Source organism: Felis catus, chromosome F1, assembly GCF_018350175.1.
Source record: "Felis catus isolate Fca126 chromosome F1, F.catus_Fca126_mat1.0, whole genome shotgun sequence".
Taxonomy (NCBI): domain Eukaryota; kingdom Metazoa; phylum Chordata; class Mammalia; order Carnivora; family Felidae; genus Felis; species Felis catus.
In genome coordinates, this window is record NC_058384.1 from 21,847,884 (window position 1) to 21,870,227 (window position 22,344).

General features: G+C 35.7%; 1 long non-coding RNA gene across 2 annotated transcripts in view; it reads left to right on the forward strand.

Moving 5' to 3' along the window:
• Positions 1 to 685: 685 nt before the first annotated feature.
• Positions 686 to 22,344, forward strand: part of LOC109495614 — a 38,072-nt gene continuing 16,413 nt past the window's right edge. Inside the window, exons 1-3 of one of the 2 annotated variants that reach the window (XR_002151133.3) lie at positions 686 to 833; positions 923 to 1,041; positions 3,559 to 3,641. This is a non-coding gene — a long non-coding RNA (uncharacterized LOC109495614). Of the gene's footprint in view, positions 1,042 to 3,558; positions 3,642 to 22,344 lie in introns of both variants that reach the window. The other variant, XR_002151132.3, reaches the window with a different exon arrangement.

The following is a 22,344-nucleotide window of genomic DNA, read 5'->3' on the forward strand; positions in this document are numbered from 1 at the left end:
CACTCTGGAATTCATCTCCTCCCCCTGCCTCCCTGGTCTAACCCAGCCCGGGTTTATTAACCTTCAGGGTATGGTGTAATACTAAACATTTCCCCAACTGAGTCATGTAAATAAGGGTAGCCTCTACTATTAAAGTTTAACAATTTGCTATTTTGAAACCTTTGCCCTTTGCTAGGTCCACATAAAATGAGAAGAAATAGAATAGTGTGAAGAGTAAAATTCTCTTTACACAAAAATAAAAATGCATTATATTATGTAAACATATTATTAGTGTGGTGTTGGTATAATAGCCATGAGGTTTATCCAAAGCCCTGCAATTACCGATTATTATAATATTATCTCTAACTTGTTGAAAAGCAACATGAGAGGAAATGAGAAAACTCATAATAATATTCATAGTTCAGGATTTCTTCAGAAAAAGCTCCCAGTGAATAATGCTTCGATGCAGATATTACAGGATAAATTTCAGGCTATCACGAAATAGGACAAAGTGAAAGGGACACAGTTCTGGTTCAACAGTGGAAATATCTCCCAAGTAGTGTCCTTGAATGAAGTGGAGAATCTCATACTTCCAATAAATGGGAATGATCAAGCATTTTATCTCTGAGCAGTGAAAAAGTAAAATGTGTAGCAACATTGAAATTCTGACTTAGCTGAGGCACGTTTAATGACTCGTCTTTGCAGTGTAGCAAAGCAATGAAGGGCTACATGAATTCGGCTTAAATTTCTGCTCTGCTATTTATTAACTTCATGGCACTGGGTAAAATTTTCACTTTTTAATCCTCAATCTCTAACACGGATGTAACAATGCATTCTTTTCAGAGCTGTTGAAGGTATTAATCAGACAATATGTGTAAAGCTCTTTAAAAGTTACTGACACATAACAAATTCTTTAATATGTGAACTGAATATTTGTTTCCAGAATACTAGCCATAGGGACACCTAAGGGACAATGTGATTTAACACTAAAGGCTCTGAAGGACCTGCTAAATGAGAAGATAAAACTTGCAGCAGTGCAACACTGAAATAAAGTACATCAACGTGAGTAATTTTTTTTTTTTATCAGAGTGTAATTTCCTTAGAGTTTTCAGAGAATACATCAACTGAGTCTTGATCTGGGTGAAGTGGAAGTGGTAGTGTTCTCTTCTTTTTTTGTCATTTAAGTTGATTCTATGATGATAATTATACACGTAGAGCTTTAAAAGAGAGCAAGTGGAGCATTTTCCCAGATTAAACAAAGAGACCATAAAAATAGGAATGAAATAGCATTTTTCTGCCTCTGTCTCTCAGCCACAAATGCAGGAACTCCAGATTTTCCTAACTCATGCTTCAAAGCATCTGAGTTTGTCACATTCGTGCTTCATAGCTAGCACAGATACCACAAGCTGTTCCTTCCTCTTCTTGGTTTCTGTTGTCTCTGGTTGCTTATATTCTCTCCTGCATCTTCTCTTTTCTGGGTATTGTGCCTGGTCCGTAACTCAACCTGCTCCAAAAGCAACCACAAGGGAACATTTCCCTTATTCCACGGCTTTGCTACACTCTTTTACACAGGATCCAAAGAACTGTTTCCTTGTCCCCTCAAGTTCTTAAACATATCTCTTATTTTTATTATCTCTTTTTTTAGGGCTCTCACACAGGTTTCTGGGGGCGGGGGTTAAATAAAAGGACAAGCTCGGCGACACATCCCCAGCTTTACTCAGAATTACCTTGCCATTGGAACACTGACCCTCTGACTTGGGACTGACTCATCCTTCTTTTAGAATGAATTCTGTTCCTGATGGTCTAACAGTCACTTATGTAAATAGACTCCTTTGGGTATTTCCAACCCCGTCTTACTGACAAGCCAATATGGGATTTTTGGAAATCCTATGGAGAAGCCAGGAGATAGCCTCCACAAACTAAGATTTTTTGTTTCAAAGAAATGGGAAAATTATCTATAGAATGCTCTAATGCTGGCATTGCATGTCTATTGTGTCTTTCCCAACCACTGTGAATTTCAGTTTTCATTTGGCTTGACTTCACTGTTGTATATCTGACCCCACCTCATTGAAATGTTGTTTTCCCTTATCTCTGTCAAAGTCATTCTCTCTTGATTTTCTTTCTGCTTTCTTTCTCAGTTGAGGGTGATAATTTCCATGTCTCTACTTCTTGTCCTGATCATTTTTATAACAAGGATAATATTTATTACTATACATCTGGCTGCCTATTGTATACGTAAACCTTTTTGACCCATGTTGGGTCAAGTGGCCACCTACAATCTAACAACTATGGCCAGGAAGCAAGGTCTTACTGTAGAAAGAGCACAACTCCCATGCTGTAATGGAGAAGAGAGGGGCAATTCTAAAAAAGAGAGAGAGACAAAGAGAGAGAGGGAGAGACACAGACAGACAGAGGGAAAGAGAGAGAGAATGAAAAATTGCTAGGCTTGCAGGGGAGAGGGGAAAATAAGTGATGGGCATTGAGGAGGGCATTTGTTGGGATGAGCACTGGGTGTTGTATGTAAGCCAATTTGACAATAAGTTATATTTATAAAAAATAAACCATTTTGAAGAAAAAAAAATAAAAATTGCTAGAAAGAGGAGGGCTAGTTTCTAATCAGCCATTCAAATAAGTGTCCCATTCACCAAGTTAAAACCAAAACCTAGAGCTATAAATAATTAGCAAGACATGCTGCTTTATATTTTATCTCTTCCTTTCCCTAACTATAATTTAGTTGAAATGACTTATTGGCATGATTAGCAACATAAAATAGACAATAATCAAAGAGAGGATATCTTAAAAGTTAGCCAATCAGTACCTGAATAAGCAAAAGTTGATAGTACAGCAGGATTTACTAAGTGGTATGCATTGAAGCATTAGTCCCATGAAATGTCCTGGGACAAAATTGTTCCATGGTCGTTCACATTTCTAAAAATCAGTTTACTACAGCCCTCTCCTGGAGAGTCACAATACATATTTATGTTCCAAGGGCTTTAGAGAAATATTTCTCTATAAACACCAGGAAATTGTTCACATTCTAAACTGATTCATTTCTAATGATATTTGAACTCACTGTTTTTCCAGCTACCATTTTATGTTATCTTTATAATTATTTCTATTGAGGCACAAGTCCTTTTATGCTCTTCAATCTCTGGATATTCCTCAAATTTAGGGTAAGAGGCTTGGGTTCCCTAGGCAATTTCCAACAGGCTTGGGAAGTTTAATGTGTTTACTCTAGGCCAAGGTCAGTGTCATCATGTTTAATCAACTTGTTGCCAGACTCTTTAATAAATCCTACCTTATTTAAAGTTCTGGGTACTTTCCTATCTTTGTCTTATTTCTGGGGCAACTAGGGATTTTGGAGAAGTGTGATGTAATTTAACAAAAGAATATTAAACTAGTTTTCAGGCTTAAGGGTTAAAAATGTATCTTGGTAGATTTATTTATAAGAATGTCAAGTTCACTTCTGTTTTGGACAAAGATTTTATTGTCCAAACTTTGAAACTTTATTAAATCTTTATTATGTTGATTTCTGCTAAAGAACAAAAAGAAATTCATGGTATAAATTATTTTTTATAGGGCAAGGCAGGGGCAACAGAATCATCTGCTACATCTTGACTCCCAATTCTGATGGGAATTTCCAATATTGACACCCTAAAAAGGTATTGTTGTTGTTTTTAACTTTTTGAATAGTTAACATGGAAGGTGATCTCTGTTAAAGAGTTAGGCATACAGGTATTTCAACATATATTAAGTCATCATGTTATAAAGCATGTTGACACAAAACCTGCAGTGTCATAGGAAACTAAGAATTAATGTATTTTGCATAAAAAGGAAAATGGAATTTAGCCAAGACAATTGCAGACAGCTGCAATACAATTTTATAGTCAGGTTGGGTAGCTTCTCCTTTACTGGTATTTGGGTCTGAAATGTTACTTGTGAGTCACCGAGCATAGAGAAGGATCTTAGTGACCCGGAGAATACTCCTTGTCAGGTGTTTTCTACTGTGTCAATAAAATGGAGTCATGGGGCCATCCCACAATGTAATTATGCAATTGTGAGAAATTTAAAGAGAAATGTTTGAAGATTAAAGATTGGAAAATACCAAATGCTTCCATTGTGATGGAAAAAACCCATGTAGCTGAAAAATAAAGGATATATCCAAACAGGAGCCATAAATAGGTCATCAGCATAGGTGTAAATCATGTCCATGTAGATATTGTAAGACAAAGAAACACATGTAGAATGCACGGAGGAAGTATTTCTAAATATGAATATAGTTTCAATCAATAAAGAAAAAAATTATTGCTATAATCTATCCATGTGGCTCTGTAATAAAAGAGTATAAAATTGGGGCACCTAGGTGGCGCAGTCGGTTAAGCGTCCGACTTCAGCCAGGTCACGATCTCGCGGTCCGGGAGTTCGAGCCCCGCGTCAGGCTCTGGGCTGATGGCTCAGAGCCTGGAGCCTGTTTCCGATTCTGTGTCTCCCTCTCTCTCTGCCCCTCCCCCATTCATGCTCTGTCTCTCTCTGTCCCCCCCCCCCCAAAAAAAATAAAACGTTGAAAAAAAAAAGTATAAAATTAATTGCAAAAATTTGTTATAATAGTTATTAGGGTTCCTATGGAATCCGGTGACTTTCTAATACCTTTGGAAATATGCTTTAATGGTTAGATTTTATCTGTCTCCTATATTTATTTTATGAGAACTTTGATCCAGTTTTATTCTTTTTGAAACTGAAAATTCTTTGGCTAAACTTCAGGAACTATTTAAACTTCATCTGTATCTGAATCTAACAACTTTTTATATTCAAATTCTTTATAATCTGGGTGTTAGAGGGTAGGGGAATGAATGGGAAAACAATTTATCTTTATTTATATATTCAAATATATATAAACAAATATTCTTTTTTTTATTTTTTTTTTAACGTTTATTTATTTTTGAGACAGAGAGAGACAGAGCATGAACAGGGGAGGAGCAGAGAGAGAGCGAGACACAGAATCTGAAACAGGCTCCAGGCTCTGAGCTGTCAGCACAGAGCCCCACGCGGGGCTTGAACTCACGGACCGTGAGATCATGACCTGAGCCGAAGTCGGACGCTTAACCGACCAAGCCACCCAGGCGCCCCTATAAACAAATATTCTTGCCACTATGGAAAAAGAGATGAACAAGAGAGACAAATTCCCTTTTCTCACAGAGCTCACTTTCCATTGAGGAGACCAAGCAGCTAAATGTGTAAACCAGTACCAAATTTAAGCAAAATACTAATAACTAAGAAAGAAACAAATAAGATATGTATTACAGGCAATCTCTGTAAGAGGTGATGTTTGAATATCGGCACAGCTCCAGCTATGTGAAAAAACCTACATAAAAGGGTACTGTTTATCGGGAACAGCAAATCCTAAGACCTCAAGAAGCAAAATAATTTGAGCCCATTTTAGGATCAGAAGAGAGTCTAGGGTAACTAGTACCAGGAGCGAAAAGGAGAGGGGTGTGAAATGAGTCTTCGAGGAAGGCAGAGACAGGTTATTGTAAGGAACTTGCATTTTATTGCAAATGCAGTGGCAAACTATTGAACTTCCTAGTTAGACTTCAGTGGTTAAGGAAACTAAATCATAAGTACTTTAAGATGTCAGATAACACTTATAAAGATTATGAATTATTTTGTGGAAGATTTTTCTATGACAAAATCTAACATTGATCTTCCATACTCTATGCCATTGCTAAAACTATAAGGGGATCTTAGTTATGAAGTTAAGTATCGTTATTATTTTTAAAGGATATCATTTGGAAAGTTAATAGTAACTTTTGAAATGATGAATTTTATAGATCATGAATAAAGAGCAGTCTATGTGGGGGAAGTAGTTGTGGGGTAAGGATGTGAAAAGGTTTAAGAAGTTAATTCACTTTTATTGTGTTGAGATGAACTGAGGAAGACTTTCTGAAATAGAGGTTAATAATATTCATTATTTTATATATGCTTTAAAGTGCATTAGTTGCTAATTTAATAAATTTGGCAACTATAGAAAGGTACAAAGAAGAAAATAGTAACCAATAATAACATTACTTGTCAGTCTTTCTTAATCATTGTAATATGTATTTGACAAGATTGAAATTTTATAGGATATTAAATTTACAACCTAATTATTATTTTTATTATTATTTTAAGTTTATTTATTTATTTTGAGAGAGAGTGAGCATAAGCGGGGTAGAGGCATAAAGAGGGGAGAGAGAGAATATCCCAAGCAGGGTCCACACTGCCAGCACAGAGCCCAACACAGGCTCGAACTCACAAATCATGAGATCATGACCTGAGCCAAAATCAAGAGTCAGATATTTAACCAAATGAGTCACCCAGCCACCTTCAACCTAATTATTTTCATTTAACATTATATTTTTCATGTCAATGAACATTCATTGACAACACCATGTTAATATGTACATAATAATTATTCTTTGGTAATACAATGATTCACTTACTCATTTATCTGTTTTGATTTATGTTTTCTTCTTTAACCTAGAAGGGGTTTATGAGAAATTGTTTCTCATAGCAATTTTTTAATTTTAAAATGCGTCTGACTATATTATTTTTTTTTATTTTTGACAAAGAGAGACAGACATCAGGAGAGGGACAGAGAGAGAATCCCAAGAAGGCTCCACTCTGTCAGCACGGAGCCTGATGTGGGCCTTAAACTTGAAGACCAGCAGATCATGACCTGAGCCAAAATCAAGAGTTGAGTGCTTAACAGATTGAGCCACCCAGGCTCCCCTAAAATTTATCCCAGTGTATTAGAAGACACAGGACCAAGGGCTCCTGGATAGCTCAATTGGTTTAGCAGCTCACTCTTGGTTTCAGCTCAGGTCATGATCTCACAGTTGTGGAACTGAGCCCCGCATCGGGCTCTACTCTGAGAGTGGAGCCTGCTTGAGATTCTCTCTCTCCCTCTCTCTCACTGACCCTCCCTCACTCATGCATGCAAAATAAATACATAAACTTAAAATAAATAAATAAAAGAAAACAAAGGACCAAATCCTTGTTGGTGGAATACATTTCTTTTAGTAAGCATCACAGTGACTAACAACACAACCTCAACAGTGACAACAAAAATTACTAATGACCCAAATATTGGAATGTATTTTATATGTGTGTGTCAGAAAAATATTTTTTCTGAGGTGTTCTCCCCCCTTACTTCATATCTAGTGTGGCTTTAGAGGTTATATATTTAGTGTGGAATGAGGTAGGTGACGTACATTCACTGATTCTGAATTCAGAGTATAATTCCCAACCACCAAGAGGATTCCTATATTTCTGCTTTCCAAGGCTTGGTCCTGTGAGCCCTAATCTAATGGGACACATTTTAAAATAAAGAACCATCCTTAGTAAGAAGATCTTTCTGGAGGCCAAGATTAATGCTACAGTTTTTATTAGAGATACCTGGCTTCAGTGTAAGGGTCAAATGCCATTTATATATTTAAAAATATTATTTATCATGTACTGTTTGTCAAGAAAGTTAATCTCTGCCCTGGTGGAGCCTTTGTTCTAGCAAAGAGGCAGGAATCAACCAAGTAATCAAATAGTTACCAGGTGTCTTAGAAGAGACATGCGATACTATGAGAAAGCCTAACAAGGAAACTGTCTTAGCCTGAAGAGGGTCAGCTAAGTGTTCCTTAAGGAAGTGGCATCTGAGCTGGGATCTTGAAGAGAAACAGAGGTTAACTGGGTACAGAAGAGAACCTTCCAGATAGGAGGAAAAATAAATTAAAGGCTCATTGCTTAAATAATAACTGTTATGAATCCTGGGAGGAAAGTGTTTTAACTAGCTCAAATTGCTACTTAAGCTTTCACTAGAGTCTAGTCAGTTTATTAGTCATATTTTATGCATTTACATTAAATGGCGATCTAATCTACTAGGCAACCAAAACTGACTCCAAACGGTGACATATAAATATTAAAAGAGAATAAGAATCAGTACTGTTTTTTTAGTGTTTCTTGCTTAAAGCATTTGAACCAGAGACACATTTAAAAGAATAAAGACCCATGCTTTGTACAATATTACATGTCTAGAGTATATAACAATAATTAGGGGAATTGGGAAGTACAAATACAGAATCACTGCTTTTAAGACAGTTTTTAGCTACAAAGATAGGTTTTTTTAAGCTTTTTGCTCACAGTTTATCGCATCAGTTAGAAGACAAAATGACGTGTCTTTCTCATGGATAAGTAACATCTAGAAATATGCTTACAGTCATCATCAACATGAAAAACTCCCCCTTTTTTATTTTAGAGAGAGAGAGCGAGAGAGAGAGAACACAAGCAAGGGAAAAGGGCAGAGGGAGAGAGAGAGAGACTCTTAAGCAGGATCCTCGTTCATCACAGAACCTGATGCAGGGCTCATCCTAAGACCCTAGGATCATGACCTGAGATGAAATCAAGAGCCGGACACTCAACCAACTGAGCCACCCAGGTGCCCCATGAAAAGTTCTTTAATATGCATTTTAACCAAAATATCCTGAAATGCCAGTTAATAGAAGCAGCAGTTGGATTAATAGTGATAGGAGTGTTAGTTGTAATAGTTACTATTTATTCTGAGTTTACTATGAATTTCTCAGGCTAGTGTTTCATTGCTAATTACTGACCAAGACAGACGCTATGATCTCTGCTTTTCAGAAAATACCATTCAAATTCAGACATGTTAAGTGAGCCACTCAAGATCACACAGAAAACAGTGGAGTGAAAACTCAGCCCTGGTCTCTCTGGATCTCTATTCCAGACCAGTGCTGCTTGGACCCAGGGAACTTACCTAGTTCTGGTTGTGACGAAATCATTTCTCTCTAGATAGCTTTCCAACTGCTTTCATAGCTATAAAATAGTAATGCCCTATTTGCATCCCTTGTATTTCAGATTAGATTAAAGCAGAAAATTCACTCCAAAAATTATGCAAATTTTCTTCCAAAGTTCTAGACTGGTGTTGAAGAACATGTTTATTAATTAATGTCTAAAGAACATTAATGTCTCTTTCTCTCTCTCAAAATAAATAAATGAGCATTCTAAAAAAATGTTTCTTGAAAGACAAACTGTTGTACAGAAAGTGGTGTTATTATGTAAAAATAAGTAACAATATTTACAAGAAACCCAATATGGTACTGCTTTTGATCATCATTTCCTTAGTTTTTGAAATATTAACCTGGTTCTAATAATCTCCAGATAATGAGGAATGTTTTCTAAATGGAAACAACAGTTAAAATAGATATTAGATTCTATTTTCAATGGGGTAAGTCATTGAGCTAGAAAGAAGGGAATTAGAAATGGGATGCAACAGAAGTTTATTATAATATAATACAAGGATTTATTAGCAACAAGGGTCATACCCAATTCAAAATAACATACAAGTTCTATAGAAAAATATAATGTAATATCCTTTCAGCTGGATGGGGGCAGAACCAATAATTAAATCCATGTATCTAATCCAGGTTTGCTGTTTTTATCCATGACTTTAGTATATTCTAGACTGACATATCAATTTTATTGGAAATAGATGAACCAAAGCTCTCACACATACAAACTTAACAATATCTGAGAATTTAGTCTGGGTAAGGGAAATAGGTAAAAAAAACAATAATATTTAAGGAAAGATGGAAAAAACAAGCACTAACAAAAACCTGTTCTCCTCTAGGTAAAATGGACTATAAACAAAAAACATTATAAGAAGATATAGTTACAATTATAATAATTAGGAAGTTTTACTTTCTCACTTCAAAAACACTAGTGAAGGAAGCACTGAAGGAAAAATTGTTATCTTTTTTCATTTCTACAACAAACAGTATGAAAATGAGACAAATAAAGCTACAATAATCATGACAGTGTGGCACTGGCAAAATAATACCCAAATACATCAACAGAACAGAATAGAAAGCCCAGAGTAGATCCACATAGATAAAGTCAACTGATCTTTGAAAAAGGAGCAAAGGCAATACAATGGAACAAGGATAGATTCTTCAACAAATGGTGGTCATCCACATTAAAAAAAAAAAAAAAAAAGCAAATCTACATACAGACCTTATACCCTTCACAAAAATTAACTCAAAATGGATTATATCTAACTGTAAAACACAAAACTATAAAATTCCTGGAAGATAACAGGAAAAAAAACCTATGAACTTGGGTGTGGTGATGCCTTGCCAGATGCAACACCAAAGACTTAATCCAGAAAAGAAATATTTGAATAATGAAGCTGGACTTCATTAAAATTAAAAACTTCTGCTCTGCAACTGACAATATGAAAAGAATTAGAAGATAAGCCACAGATTAGGAGAAAGTATTTGCAAAACACATCTAATAAAGAACTCTTACCAAAATATGAAAAGATCTTTTAAAACTCAACAATAAGAAAACAAATAGCCCAATTAAAAAATGGGCCAAAGACTTGAACAGAAACCTCACCAAAACAGATATATAAATACAATGTGTACAATTTGTGTGTGTGTGTGTGTGTGTGTGTATAGGGAATTAGAAATGAGATGCAACAGAAGTTTATTATAATATAATACAAGGATTTATTAGCACATGAAAAAATATATAAGCATATGAAAATATGGTCCACATCACAGGTCATCAGAAAAACAGAAATTAAAACAATGAGATAGCAGTACATACCTATTAGAATGGCCAAAATCTAGAACATTATATCAATAGCAAATGCTAGTGAGGATGTGAACCAACAGGAATTCTCATACATTGCCGATGGGAATGCAAAATGGTACACTAAAAAAGTGTTTTAAATTTTTTTAGAGCTTACTTATTTTTGAGAGAAAGAGAGGGAAAGAGACAGAGCACAAGTGGGGGAGGAGCAGAGAGAGACACACAGAATTTGAAGCAGGCTCCAGGCTCCAAGCTGTCAGCACAGAGTCCAATGCGGGGCTCGAACTCATGAACTGTGAGATGATGACCTGAGCCAAACTCAAACACCTAACCAACTGAGCCCCAGTACAGCTGCTTTTGAAGGCAGTTTGGCAGTTTCTTTCAAAACCAAACCATACTTTTGCTGTGTGATCCAGCAAGCATGCTCCTTGGAATTCACCCACAGGAACTGAACTTATGTCCACACCAAAGCCTGCACGTGTACATTTATAGCAACTTTATTCATTATTGCCAACACTAGGAAGCAATTAAGATGTCCTTCAGTAGGTGAATGCTTAAATCAACTGTGGTACATCCAGACAATGGAAGATTATTCAGCATTAAAAAAATGAGTTATCAAGCCATGGAAAGTCACGAAGGAAACTTAAATGCATATTAGTAAGTGAAAGAAGCCAATCTGACAAGGTTACATACTGCATAATTCCAACTTTGTGATATTATGAAAAAGACAAAACTATGAACACAGTAAAAAGATCAGTGGTTGCCAGGGGTGGCAGTAGGGCAATGTATGGCAGGGAGAGATGAATAGGCAGAGCACAGAGGATTTTTAGGGTAGTGAAAATAGCCTGTATGATACAATAACAGATATATGTTATTATATACTTTGTCCAAACCCATAGAATATACAATGCAAACAGTGAATCCTAAGGTAAACTATAGACATTGAGTGATTATGATGTGTCAATGTAGGTCCATCCTTGATTAAAAAAAAACCAAAAAAACAAAACAGGTACCATTGTGGGGAATGATGTTGATAATGGAAGGCTAGACCTGTGTGTGTGCAAGAGATACATGGGAAATCTCTACTTTCCTCTCAATTTTGTTGTAAACTTAAAACAGTTCTAAAAACAATGTTTTAAAAAGAAAACAGGTTTTCAATTGGAAAAGACCCAAATGCCAGGCAAGGTGAATGAAGAAAAACCCATACCTAAAGCTGATCAGACCAGCACTCCTTGATTTTCCTCTCTAAACCTGTAAACCCTTCTGCCTCTGTGCCCTCTTTTCCTTCTTCCCATCCTGTTTTGAAGGAGAATGCAACCATCCCCGTCTCAAAAACTTATCTCTCACTATACCCTGGTCTGAGAATTCACAACTGCTTATGGTCTTTGCTCCTTCAGTTAGCCCCTTTCCCTCCAGCTGTATCATTTCCATCAAAGGCAATTATGTTTTAGAATTCCTATCCTAAAGCAACAATAAAATCTTCCTGGTATTTACATTCTGCCTTAAATTCTATCTCAGTTCTCAGCTCTATTTCAGAATTTTCCTTTGTGGTATTTTTTTTTAAGAGATATCTTTCTCATTCTTTCCAGAATTTTTTTAAAAAGGAATTGTATACTTATATTGTATCCAGTTCCTTTCTTCTCATTCACTTCTCAGACCATTTATGTCTAGAATTCACCTCCAGAAGTCCATTGGCACTGCTTTTGTTAAGGGTTAAGAGGCCAGATACTGCTAAAATGAATGAATTTGGTGTTTACCTTACTTAGCCTCTCAGCAGAGCTTGACACAGCTGATCATTTCTTCCTTCTTAGGAACTTACATGTTCTTGATATTTTTTTGTTAACTCATTGCTTTTACTTCTCAGTCTCTTTTGCTGATTCCACCATTCTTACCAACCTCCTAAATGTAGACTTCTTCAGGTTTTTCACTCTTGTTGATGCCTTCCCTTTCTGTACTCTCATTCTCCATAACCTATCTCAGAGCTCCCTTGGTGTAACTACTACAGATGTGTTGTCAACTCCCATATCTATATTCCTGGTATAGACATCACTAAGCTCTAGAGTTGTGTATCCAATTTCTTCCCTGACTTCTCAACTTACATATCTCAACTTATATATCTTACCAACATTTAAAATTTAAAATGTTCAAAACATGAAATAAAACTTGGTTCTCACAATCTACCCAGTTGCTCACACCAAAAACTCTAGGAGCCATAACTGGTTTCTTGCTATATCAATCAGCAAACCCTGTTGATTCTTTCTCTAAGGTATATCTTCACTTTCCCTACCTCTCTTCATCCTTTTATGTTTAAGTAATCTCTAACCAACATGGGGCTTGAATTTTCAATGCCAAGATCAAGAGTCACATGTTCTACCAACTAAGCTAGTCAGGCGCCCTCGTCATCTCCTTTATTACAGTTATAGTGACTTGTGCTATTATGGTCTCCTTCAGTTACACTGTCCTTTTTATAAACATAATGTCACTTAGTCCTGCTAATAATCATGTAAGGTGGACTAAAGAGGAAATGGGCTCATTTAAGGTAATTAATTTCACATAGTAATTTACTTCACATAGTAAGTAGTACAGATGAAACACCAAATCAGTGCTCAAAAGTATGTGAACAAATGATCACTAATATTTTGATTACCTGATAAGTGTTACACATTTTCCACATCTAATTTAATCATCATAACAAGAACATATAACTGTTATTATATTACAAATAAAATAGGAGATTTAAGCCAGTTGTCTCAAATTATGGTTCCCTTTGCTTCCACTTTCAACTTCCTTTTCATTTCTTTCCATTCTTCTCAACACCACCAAAGAAATTTTTTAAAAACATAATTCCTATCATGTCCTTCCTCTGCTTAAAATCCTTTAACAGGTCAGAATTGGTTACAGAATAATGTCCTTATCATGGCACTGAGATGCTTTTATAAATTTGTCACTGCCTTCCTTTCTAATTTTGTTTCTTCCTACTTCCCACCATATCTCCTGGATTCCATCCACATATCAACTGCTTTCGAGATTCAGTTTGAACAGGCTGCACTCTTTCTTTCCTATATGTCTTTATCCAAGCTGTTTCTTCTGCCTTGAAAGTTCATCCCGCATATAGTAGTCATTGTAGTTGCTTTCCTACCATCTCTTTTGTTTCTTTCAATAGCCACCCCAAATATCCAACTTCCCTGGTGCCATGGTATGAGTTTGGCCAGCTCTAGCTAATCAGCATGATTTTACACCCTAGCTGGAGTTTCTAGTTCAGGTGACGCAATTAGAGACAGTAAGACATAAAGTGAGATTTATGTGAAAAATATTTCCCGACTCTTCTCAGGGGATTCTACAATTAACATTCTGTCTTCTCTTGTAACTGATGTGTAGTTAGTAAGCCATTTTATGAACATGAAGGAGAATGGGTTTTAAACTGAAGTTTGACCTTCAGGAAGGCAGAAGGTTACACCACATCTTTCCATAATGACATTACTAAGCTGCTGAAACAAACCAACACTGAAGCTAACTTTACCGCTAGACTTTCCAGTTATGTGAATCTCCTTTATTGACAGATTTTTCTGCTACTTGCAACTGAGAGCAGCTAAATATTACACACATTTTATCATAAAATGTCACTAACAATAGGCCTTCCTAACTTCTCAGTTGAAGCTAAATATTTTTTTTTCCTCAGTAAAAGTTTCTTTTGTATACCTCTATCAAAGCCTGTACTACATTGCTTAAACTATTAGTTTGCTTCCCCAGGAGACCAAACACCTGAAGTGGAAAGGATTTCATGTTATTTGCTGCTCTATGAGTTTCTTATCAGACTGTGCTCATAAATAGCCCACCATCCATCCCCAAAACACTTTTATTTAATGCAATTTCTCAACCTCCGCACTATTGATATTTTGGACCAGATACATCTTTGCTATAGAGGGCTATCCTATGCAACCTATAATATTTAGTAGCATCTGTGGCCTCTACTCATTAGATGCCAGTAACATAACCCCTCCCCACCATGTGTGATAATAAAATGTGTCTAGGAATTGCCACATATTGCCTTGGAGGTAAAATTGTACAATTTGAAAACTACTTACCTGATGACCAAGAGGACAAATTTTATTACAAACATCCTTACAGGATAATATTGTATCCATCCTTAAGTACAGACAGAAAGGGCTAATAATCCCACAAAGGGCAAAGTAAATTGTTTTCATGCAAAACTACTGGTTTGGTTTGTAGTAAAGGAGTGTGAGGGTAAACTCCTCCTTTACTGGGTACAGGATATGATCTCACACACCAAACCTGCTTTTCTCATAAGCCAATCCCCCTCCAGAAACTTCCCATTCCAAAGGGATGGGTCAGTTTCATCACTGAAAAAGGAAGGACCAAAAAGAAAAGACAATTTCTTATATGTAAGGAATATCAGATTAGGTGCCTGTAACAGAACTTGGCACTACACACCTTTCATCACCTCCTTGTTTCTTACACATACCCAAACTAATCCCTAAATGGTTTCTCTCCATTTAGAGTGAGAGCTTTCAAACTGTTACTAATTATAAACTTCTTCAGAAGCAAGGTGTTTTCACTGAGAGTGAACGTGCAGGTACTTGAGCCCACACAACCTCCTTGGCCTCGGGGCAAGCACTTCTGTCTGAAACGCCTTCTCTAACAGACAGGATGATGAAAACGGAAGCTGTAGAACTGAGTGAGCCAAGCCAAAAACCCTGTTTGGATGATTAAGTGTTCTCTAATACATGAAGAATTCAGAGAAATGGGGCAAAGTGAATGCACTTCACTATGATCTGACATAATAATCTACAGTCCCTATCTTTATGTCCAAACATACTTTTATGTATGTATTGTACATAAAATTATGTATGTATGTACTTTTATGTATTCAAGTCACTCCTTGAATATATCATTTTGGTAAATGTGAAAATTAATTTCTGAAGGTGAAATCTATAACTTATAATCATCCATTTTAACTTTTCTTTTTCTCCATCTCTTAGGTTGAAGCAAAACAATGTTTGCCTTTGAATCTAAATGTAGTTTTAATATTAATTTTCATATGTATATTTAAAAGTTACAAGACTTTAACTAGAAGTCTTGATTCCAAGAACAAGGAAATTAATGAAAACCATAATAAGTGTATACAATGTTAATAATTAAGGCCATCGATATGATTAAGAATGATAATTGTGTATGGTATGGTTAATTTCCTCAGATACGCCAGGAAACAATATAATTTTAACAACTGATCTACCCATGGATGGAATGTCTATATTCCCTCTATATGGGGCGCCTGGGTGGCTCAGTCAGTTACGTGTCCGACTTCGGCTCAGGTCATGATCTCGTGGTTCACGAGTTCAAGCCCTGCATCCAGCTCTGTGCTGACAGCTCAGAGCCTGGAGCCTGCTCAGATTCTGTGCCTCCCTCTCTCTCTGCCCCTCCTCCACTCACTCTCTCTCTCTCTCTCTCTCCCCCCCCTCAAAAATATATATATATATAAAGAAACATTAAAAAATTACATTCCCTCTATAGAAAAGAGATGTTTACATTAAAAATTAAATCATGACCATAAAAGAATTTCCCTGGAACCTGGAATAGAAGACTGTAATGGACATTTTTATTATTTGCTTTGTAGATGGTAATATTCTTTAGATTAGCTTGGGGATAGATACTAAGTCTGTTTTTCTATTTTCCTAGATTTCTATGAATATTTTGAATAGTTAACAGAGCCAAAATATTAACTGATATAATAATTTCTCACTATTCTGCTCCCATATCCTAATGCATGTGAAGGCACTTGTCTCTACCTTTACATCCTATCTAATAATAACCATCCTATCGACTAAATTCCTATAATATACTAGCATGCATATATTATGCCAATAATTTACTCTCTCCCCAAAAGAACTCTGAGATAATACTATTATTCCTATTCTACAGATGAGATAACTGAGTTTGGAGAAGTCAGCAGCTTACACAAAGTCACATAACTTGCAAGAAACAAATCATGTTCTTTCTGTGAAGAAAGGCAATCAGTACCTCATCCATCAAATAGATTCATAAGCCAGAAGGAATCATCTGGGGCTTTGTGTTCCACTAAAAGAGGAGCCTTATTATTGAATATGTAGGTGGCAGGCACAAAGCTGGAGGTGAAAGCTAATAAAACTTCAAATGAACTTACTTAGCAAGCTGGAAGAACAGACCCCAAATCAACAAGATGAAATTATTATAAGGATGGATGTAGTGGCCTGGACTTACCTTTAAAAAACATCCATTACAAACAAAATCCATAAAGAAGTAAAGAATGGATGATCAGGTTGGGGTGAAGCCTACTCTCACAATAATCGTTGGTCACGAGCAGTCGCTTACCTAGTCAAATACCTAGGCCACTGGAGCCACATGGTGTTTATAGCATCCCCTTATCTACCAACCTAGTAACACTAGCGGAAATAAAACTGATTTACTTAGCATGACTGGTTCTTTTGGAACTCATGCTGGATTCTCACTGGAAACTACTTTACTCAAGTTTCCCTAAGCTATGCATTTAATAATATATTCTAGAAATTTTTCCTAAGGATTGATGTGAGGTTTACTAGTTAGAAATCCCCAAGCTCGGGGTGCCTGTGTGGCTCAGTCGGTTAGGCAGCCGACTTCGGCTCAGGTCATGATCTTGCGGTCAGTGAGTTCTAGCCCCGCGTCGGGCTCTGGGCTGACAGCTCAGAGCCTGGAACCTGCTTCATATTCTGTGTCTCCCTCTCTCTGACCCTCCCCTGTTCATGCTCTGTCTCTCCCTGTCTCAAAAATAAATAAACGTTAAAAAAAATTAAAAAAAAAAAGAAATCCCCAAGCTCTATCATTTTCTTCTTTTTGAAAGTATCAGAACAGCTCTTTTTTTGGACTTCTGCCATCTTCCCACAATTTTTCAAAGACTACCATGGAGAGCTTTATGTTCACTATCAAAGTACTTTCAGAAACCAGGTGGTAATTCAACTGGACCTGTAGTTTGAACACAGTTTAAAGTTATTAGATATAGGTTAGGAAAGAAAAAAATGAGTTTTCTTTCTATGACTGTTAATTTTAGTTCCCCATTCCTAAATAGTAGGCCTCATTGCCTAATTATTATTATTTTGAAAATCTAGGAAGGAAGGAAAGAAGGAAGGAAGGAAGGAAGGAAGGAAGGAAGGAAGGAAGGAAGGACAGAAAGAAGGGAGGGAGGGAGGAAAGAGAAAAAAGAAGAAAGGAGGAGGAGGGGAGGAGGGAGGCAAGGGATAAAAAAAGAAAAAAAATTATTTAACATCATTTGAAATTCTCCATTCATTATGAACTTCAAGATGCCATAGATATAGCCTCTCAAATTTCATGCTATTCACAGATTTCTAAATGAGTTCTGCCTTGTCATAATTAAACCTAGAGAAAGAATTTCTCTTACCACTTCTATTTAAAACATTAAATTTTCAAAAGAACAAGTCAAGAATATTCATAAACTACTATTACTCTGATCATAAGGACATAAGATATCTGATTAGAGGGAATCACCTATAAACACTACATCTTGTTTATATACAATAGTGTGTAGCAGTGAAAGTGTCTTAATGCAGAGAATCTGTTTCAAAATCATCTTAAAAATAACCAACTTATTCAAAACATGTTTTTACTTCTAAGAATGTAGGCACAGAGTCAAGAAACTAAGGACTGCTGGTGCTAATATTTAGGAAAGTTAGAAAAGCCATTCACAAAGAAAACATTTGTGAGTAGTTAGTACAAATTTCCCCTTAAAATGTATCTGTTTTTGTCTGCACTTGTAATGAAAGTATTTTCCCATCTTGTCACAAAATTATTTTAGAACACCAGTTTAAAGGCAACATTGATGTTAACACATCATCTGAGAATGGCTCATAGTTGGCATAAAAATGTACCAGAATAGTTGGCGATTTAAAAATACAGTCATGGGGTGCCTGGCTGGCTCAGTCAGTAGAGCATGCAACTCTTGATCTTGGGGTTGTGGGTTCAAGCGCCATGGTGGGGGTAGAGATTGCTTAAAAATTTTTAAAAAATCTAAAAATATAGTCAATGTTTATTTAAAATCTGAATATTGTTTACAAAAATATAGTGGTGTTTCTTCTTTTCTACGTGCCCTGATTTATTAGGTTCTTCCTTGTCTCCAGTCACACCTCACATTCTTAATCATCACACTACAACTCTCATTCTAATAAGTGATTCTAAATTCCATTTCCAGTCTTTTTTTCTCACCCAAGATTTAGGCCTCAAAAACAATCTCTTCTTCACTCCATTCTTCCAAAAAGCAAGAAATAAGGAAGAGAATCCTATTGTTTATAACCTGGAAAGATTTTATGTGCTGTACCTTCTAGCCCACTACCTTACTTTAGCCCTCTCATAATCTGTCACCAAGATCATAAAAATAGCCTTTAACTGGTCTCCTACTAAACAGAATTTTCGCATTGTTATCTAATATCCACACTGCCATATCTGATAACTTTCTTATTTTAATCCTCCATTTGATCCCTGTTGCCTGCAAAACAAAATTGGAACTTTTTGGCAATGGAATTCATAACTGGTCCCCATTGATATCCTGAGCCTCACATGACTCACCTCTATGCTCCTACCCCCCATAAATACATCCTCACCTGAATATCCTATGCTCTTTCACAACCAAGTACTTTTGAGTATTCAATTCACTTGGCCTGGAAATTTGTTCTTCTTCTCTACATATATCTTCTGATTCTTCTAATGCACTGGAAATATCAATTCCTATACAATTTGATTTTCTTCAGAACTAACCATCCATTCCCCTTTGCTTGCAGCTGTCTATAGAACTTATAGAATATTAATTCAATACGGTTAGAAAATCACTATGATAGAGATAGATAAATAACATAGAGTGGAAAGGCAAAAGGAAAAACCAACTCTTGATCTTCTGAGTTCTGTAGACTATGAGTTCACTGAAGGCAGCAACTTAGTTTCATTTATTATCCATTCAGTTGGACTTACCTTTGAGACATGGTGAGTGTTTAGTATATATGTATATTTTTATTATATAGTCCCTTTTAAATAATAAACCCTGATTACTAACCTTTATCAATGTTTTAACATTGGATTTCATGTACTTATGTTTTCTTCCAATTGTGTAATGTGTTCAAGCCTAGTCTGCCCAATAGAAAGACAGTAAATTCCTAGAGGTGAGGCATCCAAAAGATTCATATTGAATTAAATAATAATCTTACACTAAATAAACTACCTTTACCTCAAAGTTAGTTTCCTGAACTAAAGTTTTTATCATTTTTGTGTAAAAATACTGAAACTTGATGTAATTGTTACGTGGTCATCGCTCAGTCTACTTGGAATGTGATTTGAATATGTTAATGATTTGGAAAATTTTTTCCAAGATGATGCATGAGTGGATGAATATCACAGAGTTGACACAACAAATTGAAATAGCTCTCATTTAAAGTTACAGTGTAAATCATTAGTTATATGATAATCAGAAATAAAGTAGAAAACGTAGCTATCCTCACCATTTTAGAGTTTCCAACATTACCATAGTTTATACCAATTTAAACAATCTGAATAAAATCCTATCAGAGTTTTTTAATAATGTAAAGCTAGGTAAATTCTATTATTTTATGAACTTTATCTAAAATTGACAGATTTTAATCTTTTTTAAGATTAAAATACTTTAAAATGACTCCCAAGTGGGCTTAGGGCTTTTCAGTTTCCTTGGTATAAATTTAAGAGAAATATTATCTTCAATAACTTAGTATTTTTGATTGTTTAACTCTGGCTGAAAATTAACTTAATGGTTTCCTTGCCACCTAACACTTCTAATTAGAGTCATTTGTAATTTGAAGTATCTGATTATATGATTACATTGTCCAAAATCTTTAAAAAAGTCTATGAAAAAAAGTCTATGATTGATTACAAGAAAACCATCCCAAACCACGCAAAGTTGTTCATCACAATAATTCTATGTGCCACAAAGTTTAATATGACTTCAATTTCTAAAAATAAAGTCAATATTATAAAATATTAGACTGAATCTAATGACAGAGTTTGAAAGACTCTGTAGCAATATAAAAATGCTTGTGTGAATTAAATTTGTAAAAGCGGAATATAAAGTTGTATGTTTATTATGAATACAAGTATGTAAAAAAAATTATCTAAACGTGGATTATTGGAAACTTTAAGGAAGAGATTCCAAAATGTCAGTGATGGTGGTGGTTAATTTATGAATTTATGGAGATAATTTCCCTCCCTGTCTTTATTTCCCAAACTCTCTATAAGGTTGCTTCATGATTATATTAAACTTATAATTTAAAATAATATTTGCAATAATATGGACTCAGTAAACTATTCTAGCAAGAAATCTATTTGGAGCCTAAATTTACCAATTAGTTTATTGCTTTTAGGTACTTAAAGTGACCTAAAATTGTGTTATCTATACTATATTTATAAAGATACAGATACTGTCTACTCACACATGTCCTTATCTTATTTATTTAAAAAAAAAAGAGTAGACCGCTACCATGCTCATTCTGCTTTTTCTTATATTTCCTATTCTACCTGTTCTTCAATTTCAGTATCTTTTCTTAGGCTCATCTTCAGCTCATTACAGATATAGATGGATGGATGGGTCAAGACCAGGCAAATGGAAAGGATCCAGCTTACCTCGGGTTTCTCTCAATGCATGGCCATACTGATTATTTTAAAAATCATCCTTGGGGGCCACTTATATATGTTTCAGACACCAGTGCCAAACACTTAAGTTCATTATCCCCCAAGCAGACCTATTAAATGACTTTTTTGGGTCCCTATTTTATATATGGGAAAACCAAGTGTCACAACATTCAGTATATAACACGTTCAGTATATACACTTCCATATAAAACACTACAAAGCTTCTGACTTTGGTAAGGTACTTATGTCTTCAACTTTACCTGTTGTTCTCTAGTCCACAGATCCTCATTCTATCCTCTCTATATAAGTCCCTAGCTTTCTGCCAAGGTTTAGCTATATCTCACTCCACTCCCCAAAGTCACATGATGAAGCCCTCATCCCCAGTGTGATATTTGGAGGTGGAACCTTTGGGAGGTAACTTCAGTTAAATGAAGGGAAGATGCTTATAAAGGGATTAGTGCTGTTTTAACAAGACACCAGACACCAGACAACTTGTTCTACCTCTCTCTGTGTGTCCACAAAGGAGAGGTCATGTGAACACGCACGAGAGATGGTGGCCGCCTACAAACCAAGAGACGTCTGAGAATGAAACCTATCTTTCCAGCAACTTCTTGAGCTTTCAGGCCCCCAGAATTGTGAGAAAAATAAATGTTTATTGTTTAAGCTACCCAGTCTATGGTATTTTGTTATGGTAGCCCAAGCAGACTAAGAATAGATCTAGTCAACCTAGTCAAGCCACTAGGTCCAACTGCTAGTTTACAGGAAATATGGAGAAAAAAAAAAGAGAAAAATTTAAGTAGTATCCACGCAACTTTGATAGAACAAATACCCAGTTTCTTCACAATTCAATGGAAGGGAAAAGTAGGACTTTGGTGGGGGTAGGTGGGTGAAGGATACAGTTACAGAATAAAAGCAACTAAAAGACAAAACCAAATGTAATGTGTGGGCTTTGTTTGGATTCTGACTCTAATAAACAACTGTAAAATTTCATTTGGAGAATAATCTGGAAAATATGAATATGAACTGGGCATTAGA